Here is a 19,855-nt window from a genome sequence, read left to right as displayed (position 1 = left end):
ACATGTTTATTTACATACACGTAAGAACATGTATGCGAGAGTATGCGCGCGCATGTGGGTGTGTAAATATAAAAGCATATATACCAATACACATATTACGAATCGTTTGTGCCTGAACAGACATAATCATAATCAAATCCCGCCTCTACAGTAATGTCTGTGAACTTCAGTGAAAACTTCATCTCACCCACTATCGTCTATTAACAGAAACAAACCTCAAATCTTATTCTTCCAGAAATACTTCACCTTGTCTCTCTAAACGGTTTCTATTGACCAGGCCATCTGCCATATTCAAACTTTCTGAAAGGTTTTTATATGTGCTTACAGAAATTCTATTTTTCATCCATCCATCTATCCATCCATCCATCCATCCATCCATCCATCCATCTTAACTTATATCACCAACAAAGAATTCTAGTTGTTTGGGCTCAAAGTTTCTTTTCCTCATCTCCCTTAAGAGTATCTGTTGTCTCTGTCACTCTCTGAACTCCAAATCATACTTCACCGTTTTAGAACGAAATGAAGCTCTAGATAATTTAGTCCGAGAGGAATAAAATCGGACGGTAACGGCTAGAACATCTTTTGTTCATAAGTCTACTCGATTTGGGCTGATCTGGAGCTAAACAGCTTCAGTACATACAATGCCTTACAGGCAGCTTACTCTTCACTCACCGACATCACTGGCATAGAAGCTGATGCATTCACTGTTCTTAACTACGAGGAATGCTGAAAAGTTCCTGGCTTCAATGGAATCGCGAAAGGCCTGGCTGGAGGCTCAACATTCCGAGTTCTTCAACAGGGCTTAGAAAACTGAAGGACCGCTGCAATAAATACGTGATCTGAGGGGGGAATACGTCGAATAAAACCATAACTAACTGCTGCTCTTGTATTTTCTTTTACCCAAAGTCAGGAACTTTTCAGCATCCCTTCGTACTTCCATCAGTAAATATCCTTAACTGCCTGTTTTTACGACAAACCAACTTTCTTTGTTATCACTAAATCTAATTTTATTCTTAACGACCACCTGTCTGATTTCCGTAGCCAGATCTACTGGTTACCTACTCTCCCCTTATAAACTATCAATGGTGAAATTTGGTGAAAGCAATGTTGTCGCACTCGACATAAATAAAACTTTCGGCTATGACTGATATGCGAATCTCCTATCAAAACCTCGTGCCTGTGAGCTCCACTCGCCTCGTTTTTGGATCGGTAGTTTCCTTACATTATCGCTGTGTGTCGACGGAGCTCTTTCTGTTTTATATTCCATCAACTCTGACGTGCATCAGAGTCTAATTTTGTCCCAAACTCTCTCTCCTTTTTTGTTATACATCAAAGACTTGCTGCCACGTCCAACGGGTGAGTAGAGAAGGCTTGGAGAGCCGTAACCTGAGACCATATAGTTAAGTGGAGTACAGGCTAACGTAGGAGCCATAGAAAAGACAGTGTAGAAGCTGTTAGCAGCAGACGAACATTCTGACCAGCAGAAAAATGTCCCCTTCCACAATAAACGAAAGAGCAAGCGTTCTGCTTAGATGCAACCTGGAGCAAGGCTATATTATATAGATGCTGTAAGCGTGGCCACTGCTGCCCGATCTTTTCTGGAGCGCTTCTTCTCTGAACATTCCTAGATAAAGCTGACCACTCTACTCATTCTAGTGCCTACTCACCTGCAGTTCTGGTCAGAATTAGGTCCAAGCACCTAAATGGGTTCCTCAGCCCAGCGATAGACCATGGACTTCTCTCTCTGGATGTCGAGTTTACAATAAAAGACTACAGGTTTGTCCAAGTTGGTTAGTACTCCTGTTACTTCATATTCTTTCTGTATAGTACCGAATAGTCCGACAGCATAACAGTAACACCATCCGTGTATACAGACTCAGCTTTCTTGTGTGTCATTTCGGACGAAATGTCTCTCCACAATTCTAACTAACTTACGTAGTCAGAAGTAGCTCAAATGCCAAAGCGTGCATGAGCAGTGGGAAGTTCGTCTTCGACACGGAGCATTGCCACAAACACAATATAAACATGGAGATAAATAATAAAATCAAACATTTTTCTTATGTCGTTTTTACTTAAGTCTTGTTTGTCTGTTTTTATTTACTACGAGCGTGAGAGATGGTTGCCATTTTCCTTTCAACAGAAAGTTGTTAGCAAGCATTGACAACGGCACGCGATGGTAGTTGTATGGACATGTAAATAGATGGTCGATATGCGTCTGAATTAACAATGTACTACGGCAGGAAGAGAAAGATATCAAGTGTTTGGCAGATATTAGTTGCAGCTGTATGTCTTTTCTAAACTGACTTATCACTTTCTTTGTAATATCACTTGTACAACTGAGAAGAGTGACGTGCGGAGATAAGCTAATGGAGCAGGCAGAATGGTGGTGATGGCATATGCCGCGGCGGTAAGCCTGACAACTGGTATTAGCATTGCGGTAGTGGCGACGAGATAGGTGATAGGGTGACGGGAGCTTAATAGTAAAGGTAGCAGTGACTTTAAAGCAATAGAGGAGGTGGAGTTTCAGACGTGATGGGTGTAAGGGTGATTGTGGTAATGAAGCGTTACTGGTGGGGTTGAGGTGGTGGTATGAGAACATACTATTAAAAAAGAGGAAAAAAACAAAAAAAAAAAACAAAAAAAAACAGTTAAAGAGCGGAGAAATACAATGAAGCATGTGTATAAAGCAATTATACAAACACTGCACTCATATACACTCTCTCACCAGTAAACATGATATACAAGCATTACAAGTTAAAAAGAAACTATTGGGAAAAAGAAGAGAGTAAAGTCAGATTAATAACAGTGAAAAGCTTTAGATTACTGCAAGAAAAAATATCTATGAGAAATTATAAAGTTGACTTAACATTGAGAAAATAATGGTTTAGAATGTATACATAGCCAATGCGCTTGGCTTGCTAATAATAGGAGCCAGACTCATACTTTATCGTCCTATAACAGGAAAAATAAATTAGACTATATTGAGAAAAAGACGGGATGGTCGAAGCTGGAATGCTTTTGATCATAAGTGTCTGCTGAGAGCTGAGCTAGAACTAAACAACAGCTATAGTTTTGTGTGAATACGGCTTGCATATACAATGTGTGTAAGAGAGGGACGAGGTACCGAGTAGTAGGAGGTACTGCACGATCTGTTGGCTACACATTATCTGTAGTGTACAGACACAAGAAAAACATACATGCACATTATAAATACATGCGGACTAACTTCATAGCAAGCATAAAAGAAAGAAAAGAAGCGAAAGGAAAAAAAATTGAAAGAAGAAAAAGAAGTAGAAGAAAAATATTCAGTAGTATTACGTCACTCAGAAGTATATTCAACATACACTCGAGCCAACGGGTGGCGTAATCTGTCTCAAATCAAATCCGACAGTCTTTAAAAAAAAGGACTCATTGTATAATGTAGTCAGGGATAGTCTACGCTTAGTAAAAAATAACGGTATGGTTACGGATGGAACGTCTTTTATAATAGGTCTACTCAATCACAGCTGACGTGGAGCTAAACAACAACATATGCGAGGCGAAAACATTTCTGTCTATTTATATTGACTGAAACAAAGGTGAATTTTATTTCAATTTAGTCAAAGAAGGAAGGACAGTGCATATGTTCTCTGCTGGCCCAAGACTAGTGAGAATGAGATGGCCGATGCCCTGTCTGATCAATCCACCACAGGTAAATACCCGCAGGAAAAACGTGTACGAAGATGGAATCGGGAGTGAGATTCGAGTGTTTGCAACAAAGTGCATTCTACTAAAGGCACCCAAGGACAGGCTAATATTGTTAAACTGGCTGGTGTGTTAGATCTGTCGCATTCTTCTGGAGATTAGTTTACTTCATTAAACCATTTAAAGTTAAATGTCCTTCTTTACTATTTCCAGCTTACTGAACACACTACAAAATCTGGATGCAGTGAACTTGCAGAAATTGTGTTATGCGGTTTCTAATTTAGATGGTACAGGTTGTTATTGAGCCGCCTAATATGACTCTCAGAAGGCTGTAATCACACTGGTAGTAAACCCGGATGAAGATCACACACAAGCAAGGTTGTAACTTAAACACGTTTACTGTAACCACACGTATATACACAATGGAATGATAAATAGAATGGTAAGTGTGTAAAGGTCATGGTCTTCTGTGCTATGCTCCTTTCTGCAAGCTGGCCCGTAGCATAAGACAGAGCCAGTCAAGTTGCGTCCTCATAGCTTGCGTATCCATGCAGAAAAGAGGAAGAGATGAGGTCACGTGTCTGAACCTTAATGTTGTGTAACGCCCTCTATATCTGCATAGCCAGCTTGTTTACTCGCTGTCAAGTGGGATAATGCGCCTACACTAATTTCGGCACAAAGAAGACGGCAGCTAGCAGAATCGTTAGCACACCGGACAAAATGATTAGCAACATTTCTTCCGGCTTTACGTTCTGAGTTCAAATTTCGCGGAGGTCGAGTTTGCCTTTCATTATTTCGGAGTCGATAAAAATAAGTATCAGTTCAGCACTGGGGTCGATGTAATCGACTAGCGCCCTCCCCCAAACTTTAAGACCTTGTGCCTGTTGTAGAAAGTAAAATTAATGGGGCACAAAGCCAGCAACTTGGGTATAGGAATTAGTCGATACCATCGACCTAAGTTACTTTATTTCATTGCTGTACCCTTTCCTCCAAAGGATGAAAAGCAAAATTGTACTTCAGCGGAATTTGAACACAGAACATAAAGAGACGGAAGAAACACCACAAAGCATTTTTTCTGACGCGTTAACGATTTTGCCGGCTTGCCACTCTTGAAGGAAATATGAATATGGCGAATTTAGTGGGCAGCATAAGTTTCTTTTCTTTTTTTTTTTTTTCAAACTGGCACAAGGGCATTAATTTGTGAGAGGTGGGGGTGGGTATAATCGAATAGTGGAATGAGACAACTGGGCGCGGCTGTTTAGATGCTGGTGATTTGACACGGATACTAACCCTGTTTTGGGGAAAGTACTTTTTGGCCCTAGAGGCAAACATACACACACTTACAGGCGCGCCGGAATATACACATATAGATAAAAAAGAGTGTGTGTGTGTATGAGAGAGGGAGAGAAACAGAGAGAGGGGAGGGAGAAGGAGGAGGAAAAAGACATTACAAGTCATTTATTGAATACGAGTGGTATAAACACCTTTCCTCTCCTCATACATATAAAGAGAAGTATACTCACACACATAAACAGAAAGGTAGACAAACAGATAGATAGATAGATAGATAGATAGATAGATAGATAGATAGATAGATAGATAGATAGATAGATAGATAGATAGAAAGAAAGATAGATAGATAGATAGATAGATAGATAGATAGATAGATAGATAGATAGATAGATAGATAGATAGATAGGGGGAGAGAGAAAGAAAGAAAGAAAGAAAGAAAGAAAGAAAGAAAGAAAGAAAGAAAGAAAGAAAGAAAGAAAGAAAGAGAGAAAGAAAGAAAGGAAAGAAGAGAGAGGGAGAATATGATTATCGTCTGATTTGCATGTTATATTGCAACCCAACAATATTTCCCCAAACATTAATGTATGTCGGCTGGCCCCGGTGTTCAACGAGGGGGCTTCTTGAAGGAGGTCGCACGACAGACAGAAAATAGCCACCAAATCTCCCTCAAATCACACCATAAGAAGATATATTGGACAATGATATCGAAAAAGAAGGGATTGTTACAACTGGAATGCCTTTCATCAGAGGTCTGCTCGATCAAGGCTGATCTGGAGCTAAACAAGTACCAAGTTTACTTTGAGTCAACGCCAACGGACGCACACACTGAAGCAGCAACCAATTTCTCCATAATTCACACTCTGACAACTTCAATTAGGAAAGGAAACATTGGTCAATGTAATCTAAAATTACACACCAAAAAATGACGAGATAATGTACGTTTTTGTAATATTTACATAAAGTATGATAAAGGCGCTTGGAAAGCAGTTTTAATCCTGGTTTGTATAAATAGGACGCGCGTGTGCGTTCGCATGTGTGTGTGTGTGTATGTGTGTTTTGTGTAATAATTTTCATATGACTACACATATAACAATACCCTCACATAGTTATAAAAGCAACATTTGTTCAGTTTTTTTTATTTAATGTTTCATGCTTAGATAAGCTTAAATTTATCAACGTGTCTAATACAATGAAAGCTATTTATTGATAAATTGACACTATGCATTTGGTTTAACTTGTTACTTGTTTTACAGGTAAACACATACAATACTTGTATGTATGTATGTGTGTATGTATGTATATATGTATGTATGCTTTATGACTATACCAACTAGAATGTCAGTCAACTCCCTAAGCCCTACCCCGAACAGATACTGCCCCTCAGCCTTAGGTATACAAGGGATTTGATAAACTAGTCTATAAATTAAAACTAACCCCATAAAGACAAAAAATCAGTGACAAGCAGAGTCTTCTTGATAATTTTAGTACTTCTATGCTGAAGTAGCGACATGTTCTTTGTCTATCTCTTTAACTTCTTGGAGATTTTAGGCATAATTATACTAATGTGTCCATTTGTTCTATTTAATTATATATATATATATATATATATATATATATATATATATATATATATATATATATATATATATATATAATATATATATATATATATATTATATATATATATATAATATATCTATATATATATCAAAATAAGCATCAAGGATATCCATAGGTAATGCAGTACGATCGTTTCATGCAACTCCATTTAATTGAACAATCCAATCATTACATCAATTTAAAATGTAGAGCAATCTTCAGCTGCACAAAGACATAGAATTTAATTAAATTAGAACAGATGGACACATTAGTATAATTACAATGTCGGCGAAAGTTTTTCAAATGGCTCATACATCATTCGACGTTCAATTGGCAAATGCAGTGTTCTATTATTATTCGAGGTATTGTGTTAACGTTTTGTTCTGATTGCTGAGAATGATTCACACATTCTGTCGTGCTTAGGAATTGACTATTGGGTATGTTGATTATTGTGTATGCTTGATTCGGACTGCTGAGACTGATACACATTCTATCATGTTTGGGAATTGGCTATTTTATATATTGTCAAATAACCACAGTCGAATGTTAACGCTTGGTTAGGACAGCCGAGAATGATTCAAACATTCTGTCGTGTTTGGGAATTGGCTATTATGTATGTTGTCAAATAATCACTGTCGAGTGATTCTTGGTTCTGACTGCCGAGAATAATTCACATTCTGTTAGCAAGTCATTAAATCGCAACTTCGCCTGCAACGCGGTTGTATCTTGAATTTCGCTCCAACATATTAACTGAATCAGACTTTCATCAGTGGAGTGGCGAAATATTTTTTATTTTAAACTGTGGCGAAATATTTTTTTAATTTTAAACTAACCCATGCCACATGAAAACGAACAAATCGTTAGAAAATATTTTAACCAAACAACCAATGAACATGTATGGAAATGCAAGTATGGAAAAAAGTTGATCTAGAAAAACACTGGGTGGATAAATCTTATGAATCATATATAAAATAACAGCATCCAGAGTATTCTACAACACAAGCAACTGGAGAACCATCTTTATCGAGTTTTCTTTCACCAAGAAGTAGTTTGGTCGGCCGCTCAGCCTTAAATGTTTATGGTTGGATTGAGTGGGTATGTGTTGGCTTAAAACCATTTTCCTTTACTGAATACCCACTGACTCGTAAGTACACAAATGTGAGAAGTATGACAAATGTGACCTTAAAGAAATACATGGAGAAACTTATTCAAGAAGTGGAAAAGAAAATATCTGATGAACTTCCAAGTAAATTTTCGTTGGTAATCGACGGTTGGACTAAGGGTTCGACGCATTTCGTTGGACTTTTGCATCTTATTCGTACAATTAACCGAATGATTACTGTACTGTTTTAATTGGCGTTTTCGCCAATAGTAAGTGAAACACTGCTTATGATTATGTCGAATTTATAGAGTATGTGTTAAATGTCTAAAACAAAAATTTAGAAAATTCTGTAGCTATTACAAGGGATAGTACTGAAGTGAACAAATCAATAGCGAATCTGTGTAGAATACCATTGATGGATGTGCCTCTCATAAATTCAATCTAGCTGTTTCTGCTTATCTCGACTAACAGGAAATTTTGCTAGATAAAATTAATATGTTGGTGGGCAAGCTAAAACCATTAAAATTTACGGGTAAACTTCGAGAAAAAACGCCTTGCCATACTATACAAAGAAATAAGACCCGTTGGTCCAGTACTTATGACATGATTGAGAGGTACATCCAACTCAAGCCGTTTTAAGACACTTTCCAAGGCGACACACAGTCTCTCTCTCTCTCTCTCTCTCTCTCTCTCTCTCTCTCTCGCTCTCTTCTCTCTCTTCTCTCTCTCTCTTCTCGCTGTCGTCTCGCTCTCTCTCCCCTCTCCTCTCTCTCTCTCTCTCTCCTCTCTCTCTCTCGCTGTCTCTCTCTCTCTCTCGCTGTCTCTCTCTCTCGCTGTCTCTCTCTCGCTGTCTCTCTCTCTCTCGCTGTCTCTCTCTCTCTCACTGTCTGTCTGTCTGTCTGTCTGTCTCTCTCTCTCTCTCTCTCCTCTCACACACACACACACATATATGTATATATGCGACGAATTTCTCTCAGTTTCCTTCTACCAAATCCACTCACAAGGCTTTGGTCAGTCCGAGACTATAGTAGAAAACATTTGTCTAAGGAGTGGGACTACCCAGAACCATGTAGTTGAGAAGCAAGCTTCTTCCCGCACAGCCATACCTGCGTGCATATATATATATATATACTACATATGTGGAAAATCGGTGTGTGTTTGTTTGTGGCGTTGTTAGCTAACGCCTCCTACATCGTTTTATGGATTTTGATGAAACTTGACACTAGAAATCTCGTGACATACTTAGATTGTTGAAAAAAATTGATAATACGGCATCTGGAAGGGACCTTTATATCTACTTCATATAACTATTTTTTAAACACCCAAAGGAAATAACCCATAGCACCTGTACAATATTTTTAAACACTCAGGGGAAAAAACCTATTTCATTGTTTATCTTCGATTACTTTGAATATTGATTTTTTTCTGTGTCCTATTTCTAATTTTTGCAGACAATATCACCTTTATACTTTATCTGACACGTGAGTAGAACTGGAAACCTCATGATATATGTCTGGAAACCTCATGATATAGACTGTTAAAAAAATCGATAATACGGATCCTTCTATCTACTACATATTACTAATATTTTATTTAAACAACCCAAGGAAAATAAACCATACCACCATACAGATTTTAGTGAAGCAATCAATATTTGATTTTCACCATCAGCCGACCTAATTCTGTATTTCACTACTCACAGTTTTGAACTGCTAAACCTTATTATTACACTTCCTTAATTTGAGTCTTAAACCTTAAAGACTTCATTCATACATTTCTATACACTTTTTTGAATTCCCATTACTCTGATGATTCTGCATTTTTACAGTTACACTTTTTCCATGATAGTTGAAAAATCTTTTATTCCATAACGTATTTATAGCGGATTCATGCAGGCATAGCGTGAACTCGATCCTCGATTGCCAAATTTCACTTAACATTCCCACAGCGCTTTTCTCACGGTAAAACAATAGTTTTCTGTGAATGACAGCACTTATACATTTCCTAGATGCCTTCGCTAAGCAGAATAATGTATTTGCCTCTCGCCAACCTCCGAAAACTTCTCTCACCAACCTCCGACAATCTTTCTCACCAAACTCCAACAATCTCTCCCTCCTCCAGTTGACAGTTTTTGTACTCTTTCGTGACGGAAGATATACCTTTTGTGGCAATTATAACGAAATCGCTTTCTTAATATCTATTTCTTTACTACCCACAAGGGGCTAAACACAGAGAGGACAATCAAGGACAGACAAACGGATTAAGTTGATTATATCGACCCCAGTGCGTAACTGGTACTTATTTAATCGACCCCGAAAGGGTGAAAGGCAAAGTCGACCTCGGCGGAATTTGAACTCAGAACGTAACGGCAGACGAAATACGGATACGCATTTCGCCCGGCGTGCTAACGTGCTTTCTTAATATCAGAGTAATAAGGAATTTCAATAGAACATCTTTATCCCCGGGAATTACCAGGTACACTAGCTAGTATATATATATATATCTATATATATATATATATATATATATATATATAATATATATATAATATATATATATAATCGTGATCACCGTGACCGACCAGGCTATATCATATGTTGCTACACAATCGCTGGCTGCCACAATGCGCTTCGCATTGTTTTAGCCTTCAAATGACGCCACCCCCCCGCTGGCTAAGCGAGCAGCAGGCCAACAGAAGAAAGAGTGAGAGAAAGTTGTGGCGAAAGAGTACAGCAGGGGGTCGCCACCACCCCCTGCCGGAGCCTCGTGAGCTTTAGGTGTTTTCGCTCAATAAACACTCACAACGCCCGGTCTGAATCGAAACCGCGATCCTACAACCGCGAGTCCGCTGCCCTAACCACTGAGCCATTGCCTCCACACACACACACACACACACACACACATATATATATATATAATATATATATAATATATATATATATATAGTATATATTATATATAATATATATATATATATATAATATATATTATATATATATATATATATATATATATATATATATATATAATATATATAGATATATATATATATAATATAATATATATATATATATATATATATATATATATATATATATATATATAATTGTATTATGTGAAATAGAAGATGAATAATCTTGTAGTAGATTAATCAAATTTTAACCGTACCTTAGTAGCAAAAATACGCAGTAAACAGCACGTTGGAGGTACAACCATCTGCGTGCAACCGTGGCGTTGGTGCGGATAATTGAAATTAAAACTTATTGGTGAATTGAGAAATGGAGCTGAACGCAGATTGAACAGAAATCGTTTTATTTCATTCTACCCGTGTTTCGAAAGGCACAAATTACCAAATCCGATTGAATAATGGGACCATATTGTGTCTTTCTCTTCAGGAAGAAAAAAGGAAATCCGTTGGAAAAACAAAAACATAACAGAGGCGGAGCAAAAAACAAATCGAACTGTGCTCCTAAGAGCCCATGGCGAAACTCCCATGAGTTTCGCCATGGGCTTCTTAGGAGCACAGTTCGATTTGTTTTTTGCTCCGCCTCTGTTCAAACTCCCATAAGTTTCGCCATGGGCTCTTAGGAGCACAGTTCGATTTGTTTTTTGCTCCGCCTCCTCTTTTCTGTTTTTGTTTTTTTCCAACGGATTTCCTTTTTCTTCCTGAAGAGAAAGACACAATAGTCCCATTATTCAATCGGATTTTGGTAATTTGTGCCTTTCGAAACACGTGTAGAATGAAATAAAACGATTTCTGTTCAATCTGCGTTCAGCTCCATTTCTTCATTCACCAATAATGTTATATAATATATATATATATATATATATATATATATATAAACACATATCTATATATATATATATATATATATATATATATATATATATATATATTATATTATCTATATATATATATATATATATATATATATTATATATATATATATATATATATATATAATATATATTATATATATATATATATAATATATATATAAACACATATATATATATACATCAGTGGATCCCATATCCGAAAAGAGCACTCTCTAAAAGTTAGAAGAGTAATATATTTACATGAAGTAAATGCTCGCGGCCATTGAAGTCTGGCGAGTTGTCTATAAAGCTAAGCTGTTTATGGTCGTGAAACCATTGTTCACTCTGTGACCGGATATATATTTAACATCCTGTAAATATATACCTATGTATGTATGTATGTATGTATGTATGTATGTATGTATGTATGTACATACGTATGTATGTATCTATGTATGTATGTACGTACGTACATACGTATGTATGAATGTATGTATGTATGAATGTATGTATGTACGAGGGGCGTTCAATAAGTAATGCCTCTGACCCAATTGCAGTTGTTTGATCTAGCTGAAAGTTTGCATGTGCAATTATTTATATCTCTATAGATTAAGTGGAAAATTACAGCTCTGAACTAATTGTGGTTTCTGATTTACAGGTGTTTGAACTGAGTCAAGTGTGAAATGGAGCCTGTTGAGTGTCGAGCAGTGATCCGGTTTTTGTGTATTTGAAAGGACGCACACCACGGGAGACTTTTGATGAAATGAGTAACTTATGGTGATGATGCCCCCATCATATGACCTTGTAAAACGCTGGCATTGTGAATTCAAACGTGGTCGGAACTCTGTGGAAACAGCTCCCAGATCTGGTCGTCCCCCTTCTGCCATTGATGAGGCATCTGTCCGTCAAGTTGAGGCTGCCATTTTGGAACATCGACGCATAACTATTCGCCAAATAGCCCATGAGGTCAAGATTAGTACCGGGTCTGTGGAAACTATCATTCATGACCATTTGCATATGCAAAAGGTGTCTGTCAGATGGATTCCCAGGTTGCTCACACCTTTCCAGAAGCAAGAACGCGTCGAGTGCTCGAGGACGAATTTGGAGATGTGCCAAGAAGATGAGTCAAAATTTTTCAAAAGACTGATTACACGGGATGAAACCTGGGTCCATCACTATGATCCAGAGACCAAAGCCCAGTCAATGCAATGGAAGCACCGTGACTCACCTCCTCCAAAGAAGGCAAGGGTGCAGCCCTCCGCTGGCAAGGTCATGCTCACAGTCTTCTGGGACCAGGACGGAGTAGTGATGACAGATTTCCTGGCAAAGGGTACCACAATTACAGGAGCCTATTATGCTTCACTTTTGAGGAAATTAAGAGAAGCTATCAAAATCAAGAGGCGGGGCAAGATCAGCAAAGGCATCCTCCTCTTGCAGGACAACGCTCCGGTCCACAACTCGCGTGTCGCCAGATCAGAAGCACAGGCGTGCGGCTATGAACTCCTCCCCCATCCCCCCTACTCTCCTGACCTTGCACCCTCTGATTTTCACCTCTTCCCAGCCATGAAGTTGTTTTTGAAAGGAAAGCGTTTCCCAGATGATGCAGCCTTGATTTCTGAAGTCACGTCGTGGTTGGAGGACCAAGCTGGGGTCTTCTACAAAAACGGTCTCCAGAGCTGCATCAAACGATGGGAGAAATGCGTAACTCTGGGTGGTTCCTATGTAGAAAAAGACTAATAACTGTGCCAAGTTTCGTTGCTCTACTGCTATGGGAAGTGGGTCAGGGGCATTACTTATTGAACGCCCCTCGTATGTATGTATGTATATTTATATATAAGTGCACAGGACTTCAAAGTCCCTTCACATTACTATACAGAAATTGAAAAAAATCAGTTGAAATACTTCGGCATTTGCTAAAGACATCCTAAACCGGTCATCATTTTCCGACGGTTTCGAAAGGAACCGATGTTACAGGAGGCGGGATTTCAACTCAGAACGCACAATATTTACCGAACCCAAGAAGATGAAAGCCAAAATTGAAACTCAGTATGCAGAGAGCCGGAATGTTTCCTGAATGGCATTCTATTCGATGCTCTATCGACTCTGCCCATTTGACACCATAACACACACACACACACACACACACACACACACACACACACACACACACACACACACACACACACACACGCACGCACGCACGCACACGTACATACATACATAGAGACAGACGCGAAGCGTGACTATGTGGTTAAAAATTTTGCTTTGTTACAAGATTTCAGATCCAATCCTACTGCGCGGCACCTCGGGCAAGCGTCTTCTATAATAGCTTCAGCTTGATCAATGCTTGTGAGCTCGTAAGTTTCTTTAGGAGATTCGCAGATCCAGTCGAAGGCGCTGTTGATGATTAGAGCAACAACATCGTTTTCACTAACTTCCCAAAAGTAAAAAAAAAAACACTGGTAAATGACATAAGAGTACACATTTCCAATGGATCTTTGCTGTGCAGAAGCCATGTTGGTGGCCATTGAGGAAACAGAGAAATTCAAGCTGATGGAGAACGTTATTACTAACGGCTATTTCCATTGCCTTAGAAGTGCTAGATTTGGAGGAGATTGGCCGGAGAGTGATGTAGCATAAAGATACTTTTCACGAAGCCATCATTGTTGAGAAATAGGAAAGATGGCTGCAAAGTTGATGGAGTTTCTTCTGAGATGGGGTGTGGGAGTACGCAGGAGTTCCGAGTGTTTGTAGAGAAAGCAAATGTTTTGGGGGAAAAAAAGGAGAAAGACTTTTAGCCAGGACAACTGGAAATCGTTATTGCTGAAATTCATGTGCAAGAATGGTGTCTGCCTATGCAGACAATACTTTTGGAACCATAATTGTTTAAGTAAAGGATTTGAGGAGACTAGAAAGAATTGAAGTGAACATGTTCAGCTGGATGTGCAAAAACATTAGAGCAAATAATAATAATAATAATAATAAATAATAATAATAATAATAATAATAATAATAATAATAATAATAATAATAATAATAATAATAATAATAATAATAAATGCCCTGATGGGCTACAGCAAACATTCGCTCAATACCACAGATTTGCTTGTCAGTTGTTTGACCTTAAACAGTTGAGCATGTCCCTTAGTGGCTGACGATATGTGCGTCTCTGATCACGAGCAGAAGTAGTGGGGGAGCATCATAGCCATGTGTTGAGAGGGATTCTTTGGGGTTTGAATAATTCACATCTGGAAACATGCGTGTTTCGTTCAACATTCTTAAACAACTCTTATTCAGGGACCTTTTGAGCGGGGTGGGTTACTCGACCAGAAGAAAATTCTAACTGGGCCCCACCTGCAAGGTCACGTGCTGTTTATCTTGATATGAGATCACCATGTCGCGTACATATGGTTGTGATGCATGTGCCTGGCGTACCCTTATCAGACGGATAGTCATGATGGGTATACTGGGCTTCGTATATTTTACCCCAGTGTCACTTAGATGGCATGCACTGCTCTCTCACTCAATAATAATAATAATAATAATAATAATAATAATAATAATAATAATATAATAATAATAATAATAATAATGATAATAATAATAATACGAAAATTATATGAGAATGATCCCTGGCTTACCTTCCCTGCAAGAAGTGCAAAAGATTGTCTTAACTGGTACATCACACGTATTGAGAAGAGCATTGTCGATGTGAGAACTATTACTACCCATGTATTTTAATTTAACTTTATTTCTATCAAAAAAAAAAAAGATGAACGAACTAGTGAGTTTAGTTTAATGGCCTACCAATGTATACTATGAGTTTCTTTGCCCTAGGAGTCGGGAAGACACTCAGCAAGAAATGGAAGCAAATTTGAAAGAAGAAGAAAAACCCATAAACAATAATAATAATAATAATAATAATAATAAACTGGATGCAAGACGAATCAGATGTAATATGCACGGAAGAGGACTGGGCTGGTAAGCCATATGACGCATATGGAAAATTATAACTATACAGAAAAGCAGCGAGCCCTTGAAGCTGACGAAAGAGAGATGAAGCGGTGAAGACTAAGCTAGGATACAGTTGATCCTATCACTCATGCAAACAAAGCTAAACGTACGCTAAAACGGGGGTGGTTATGAAAACTGCGATATCTAACAGATATATCCACGTCTGGTCTTTTTCGCGCATTCTAGACCTGCTAAGTCTCCTTCTCCTGCCTCTCTTACCTATTCGATACCCTCTTATCTTTCGATCAGTTTTTTTTTCCCTTTCCCTCTCTTTACCGAACAATACCGTTCATTAAATGAGGAATGATTCTAGTTCTCTCTATACTCAATTCCCCACCATCACCACCACTACCCCCCTTTATCCAACCCTATCTTTCTCCCGTCACGATGCCCGAGTAACGAGCAATTGCATCAATTCTATTGATATACGATACACCTTCCATGTCGCCTTCTGTACTGCAAGTCCCTCTCTCCCTTCCCTCACTCCCCCTCTCTCTCTCTTTCTCTTACACACTCACACACGCATAGTTTTTACCCCTTATAAGCATTCATCTCGCTCTGAACATCATCCCTTCCCATGACTGTCATCACTCACACTCTGTCCTACCCATTAACATTACTCTCCTGTACTGCTAGCTGCTCTTCCCCAGATCACTTGCCGTTGACAACAATTACACACCCTTACCACCAAGCATTCACTTGCCAGTATTGATTTTCTTTCTTTCATTCTTTCTTTCTTTCTTTCTTTCTTTCTTTTATTTCTCTCGTCATTTGCAGTCTTTCCTCCATTACATCATTCCACTAATGTTTCTATTCCATTATTCCTAGTAGTATGTCGCCCAATTCTCCTTCCTTTTCTACACCGTAACCACACAAACTCTGTTTCCCCATCATATTTTGCTCTTCCTTACCTTAGTTTTTCGTTTGCAATCACCCTTTCACCGACTCACTTTATCAGTCACTTTACCCTGAACAGTGACAACGTAGAGTAGTAAGGAGTTTTGAAGGTTTCAACCTCACTAGAGCTGGTGCTACAGTAAAATGCATTCAATACAGAGTTTGAAACGGTTAGCGTCCGAGCGAAGAGAACGTAGGATAGAGAGAACACTTAGTCTAGATTTGTTGAGGCTTAATCTCTCCAATGGGGTTTCAATGATAAAATGCGTCCAATACAATTGGTAATGTAGTTGGTGGTAGTAAGAGCATCGAGAAGTATAACTCGAGCCAAATGTAGAGCGGGGATTGTCCTCTGACTCATCTCGCAAAGCGGAAATTCCGAATAAGAATTGATAAGGACTGTGACCGTGACGACACGTGCAAACCCCCAAGGCTGGCCCAAGGGTTTCTGGCGCCACAGGCAAGCTGAATTTCGGCGTGTACAAGCTGGCGGTCGTGGAAATTTCCTTGTCTTTGTCACCTCCTCCTAGCTGCCCTCTAGTACAAGGCGCCCCGGGCGACTGCCCGAGTTGCCGGTACCTTGAGTCAATCCTGGTAAACCCATGACACGTAACTGTCTCTCAAGACTCATTGTTAAGTCGTCACACACACACACACAGACACACACACACACACACACACACACACACACACACACACTCACACACACACACACACATACACAGATAAATAGATAAATATCACATATATATATATATATGTGTGTGTGTGCATGTGTATATGTGTGTATATGTGTGTCTAGCTGACATGCAAGCTGACCCACTATCAAAGGTCTTCTAGCTATGACTATCCTTTCTGTTTAAGATACTTCCTTGTTCGGTAACCAGTGAGTTAAAGTAGACCTGACTGTTATTTCTGCTGGTTGAGCGACCAAGCAGAGAACCCCCATATGGCATTATGCGATCTTACGCACCCATATAAATAAATACATACATATAAATAAATACATACACGTACACAAAAGAATGGCTTGAATTTATCGAAAAATAGTAAATTACTTGACTCATATGCGATCACATCTGGAGTTATAAAAATCGGCAGGACAACGTAACAAAGACTCCTCCACCCTGTTTTCCCCCTATATCATTGCTCTTGAGCAGGCAGTCAGTCAAAATAATAAATTCTAACGAAGGGAAAAGTTACATGCGTGCATATGTGTATTTATATAAATATGTGCATTAATATAACACACAAAACACGCGCGCGCGCGCACGTACGCACGTCGTACGCACGTCCGCACGCACGCACACACGACGCACGTACGCACGCATGCACGCACACAGTTGTTCTTCAGCTACAGAGCACTTTTCACTAATCAGATCTATGATCAAATGCATTTCAGTTTGTGTGTGTGTGTGTGTGTGTGTGTGTGTGTGTGTGTGTGTGTGTGTGTTTGTGTGTGTGTGTGTTTTAAGATAATAGCATGTGATTTTATGGGAAATTTGGTTGCTATTTCTAGCAGGCCAAACGGTCGTGTAAAGGCTTACCCGTAGGATCGCCGAGTATACGTATCAGATGTTGGAATCGAAGACTGAATGTTATTGAGTTTAATAATAATTATATATAATAAACGAAGACAAACACGACACAAAAATTATCGGCACAATTCAGAAATAATACATACATGGTTTGTTGTTTTTTAAGCCTCAAGTCAGCCCTGTTCAAGCAGACCTATGACCAAAAGCCGTTCCGGACGGGACCATCGCATCCTTTTCTTACACATTCGTTAGTGCATAAACGTGCGAGGACGCGTGTAAGTAGTTTACGTGAGTGAAAGTGTATATAAGCCTCGAAGCGGTTGTTAGTTAACAACGTGTTATAAACAATAACATTGCAACATTTTCTTTGTACGAAAGACATATGTCGCCTACTTTCTCTGAAAAATATGTGTGTAATAATCATACATACATACGACGTTTGCAAACGCACTTATAAACACAGCATGCAGGAATACACTCAAGCACATAAATAGTAAATGATTTGTGTAAATGAAAAGCACAACATTCATAAAGAGAGTGTAGAATAGAACGAGAATGGTGGAAATACAAATAAGATAAACAAAAGGCAACGAGGTAATTACATAATAACAAAGGAAAGTGTAAGTTAATAATGGAGATCTATTTGATCGGTGATAGGCAAGAATTCAAGTCCGGGAAGGTGGACAAGAGAGGGTTTAAAAAATTGACTAATATAACACAAAGTGCTAATAATAAAAGAGAGAGGGACAGACAGAACGTGTGTTGTGCTGAGAAAGTGGGTTTAAAGTTTTAAGTAGTGGTGGTATGAAGGTTATAATTTTAGTTTCCTTCTTACACAATCTACACAGCAGCCGGTTTTAAGTTCTCTCCCCACCTCTCTCCCTCTCACTCTCTCTTTCTCTTCTGGACATATTACGAAACAGCTGAATATCTCACCGAGATGTAGGAAATACGGCGAAAAGCTAATATAAAATAATAAACACAGAACACTGTGTGGCGCAAAGGTTAAGAATAAGGCATTGACTTACCACCAAGCTTTCAATGTGATATTCTGTTTTCTTTCTCTGTTCACTTCTAATCCTGTTACATCACTGATGTGTACAGAAAAAGCTCGTGTTACTACAACACTTTTTATAGCCAGTGCATTTGTTCTAAACGATGCAAATGCTGTTTACTATGTATATCTTTTCTTTTCCTATTTACTACTTTCTCCAATATCTAGATATTGATTTGTTTAAGGTTTATCTGTATCTGCTTATTAGCATGTTCTACCGTATTTATTTCTTTTTCAGTTACTTCACAAAATAAATACAAAACAACACAAAACAAAACAAAAAAAGCAGCTCTGAGAAAGAGTGAGACTACTGTTCCATACGAAGCCCCGCCTTCCACGTTTTCTCACACTCCGCCCAGCTAAGGGAAACAACTCCTACTTCTAACACCAACAGAGGAGCCTCCACGCGGTTTGCTTAGCTCTACTAGAAATCACAACTATATGTCTTTCTTCAAGGATCGCGAAGCTGGCAGAACTGTTTAGACCTTAAAAAAAATTGCCTTGCAGTATTTGTTCCAGCTCTTTACTTCCTGAGTTCAAATCCTACCAACGTCAACTTAGCTTTTCATCTTTTTTAAGGTCGATAAAATAATGTACCAGTCAAATACTGTGGTCTATAATCTCAGCTAACTCCTCCAAAATTGCTGTTCTCTTGCCTAAATCAGAAACAATATTTCTCTCAAATCGCGTCCTAATCTTCTTAACAAACAAGCAAACAAACAAAATGATGTGTGTATGTGTATGTGTGTGCGGCGTGGGAGGTTTATTGAATAATACACATCTTAACACATTTTGTTGAAACGCTTTTGGTCATGGGTTTGCTCGTTCAGAGCTACCTGGAGTGAAACAATAATT

At 38.6% G+C, this 19,855-nt stretch overlaps 1 protein-coding gene across 1 annotated transcript in view; it reads right to left on the bottom strand.

The window, feature by feature from the left end:
- LOC115209409 (putative ankyrin repeat protein RF_0381) overlaps window positions 1–19,234 on the bottom strand; it is a 144,694-nt gene extending 125,460 nt beyond the window's left edge. The window contains exon 1 of the mRNA XM_029777816.2: window positions 18,975–19,234. The gene's annotated coding sequence lies outside the window, so the exon portion shown is untranslated. The remainder of the gene's footprint in view (window positions 1–18,974) is intronic.
- Between the last annotated feature and the right edge of the window lie 621 nt (window positions 19,235–19,855).

The sequence above is a fragment of the Octopus sinensis genome, linkage group LG3 (assembly GCF_006345805.1).
Source record: "Octopus sinensis linkage group LG3, ASM634580v1, whole genome shotgun sequence".
In the NCBI taxonomy this organism is placed as follows: Eukaryota; Metazoa; Mollusca; class Cephalopoda; order Octopoda; family Octopodidae; genus Octopus; species Octopus sinensis.
The sequence above is the reverse complement of the archived record's forward strand: the minus strand, read 5'-3'. Positions and strand labels throughout refer to the sequence as shown.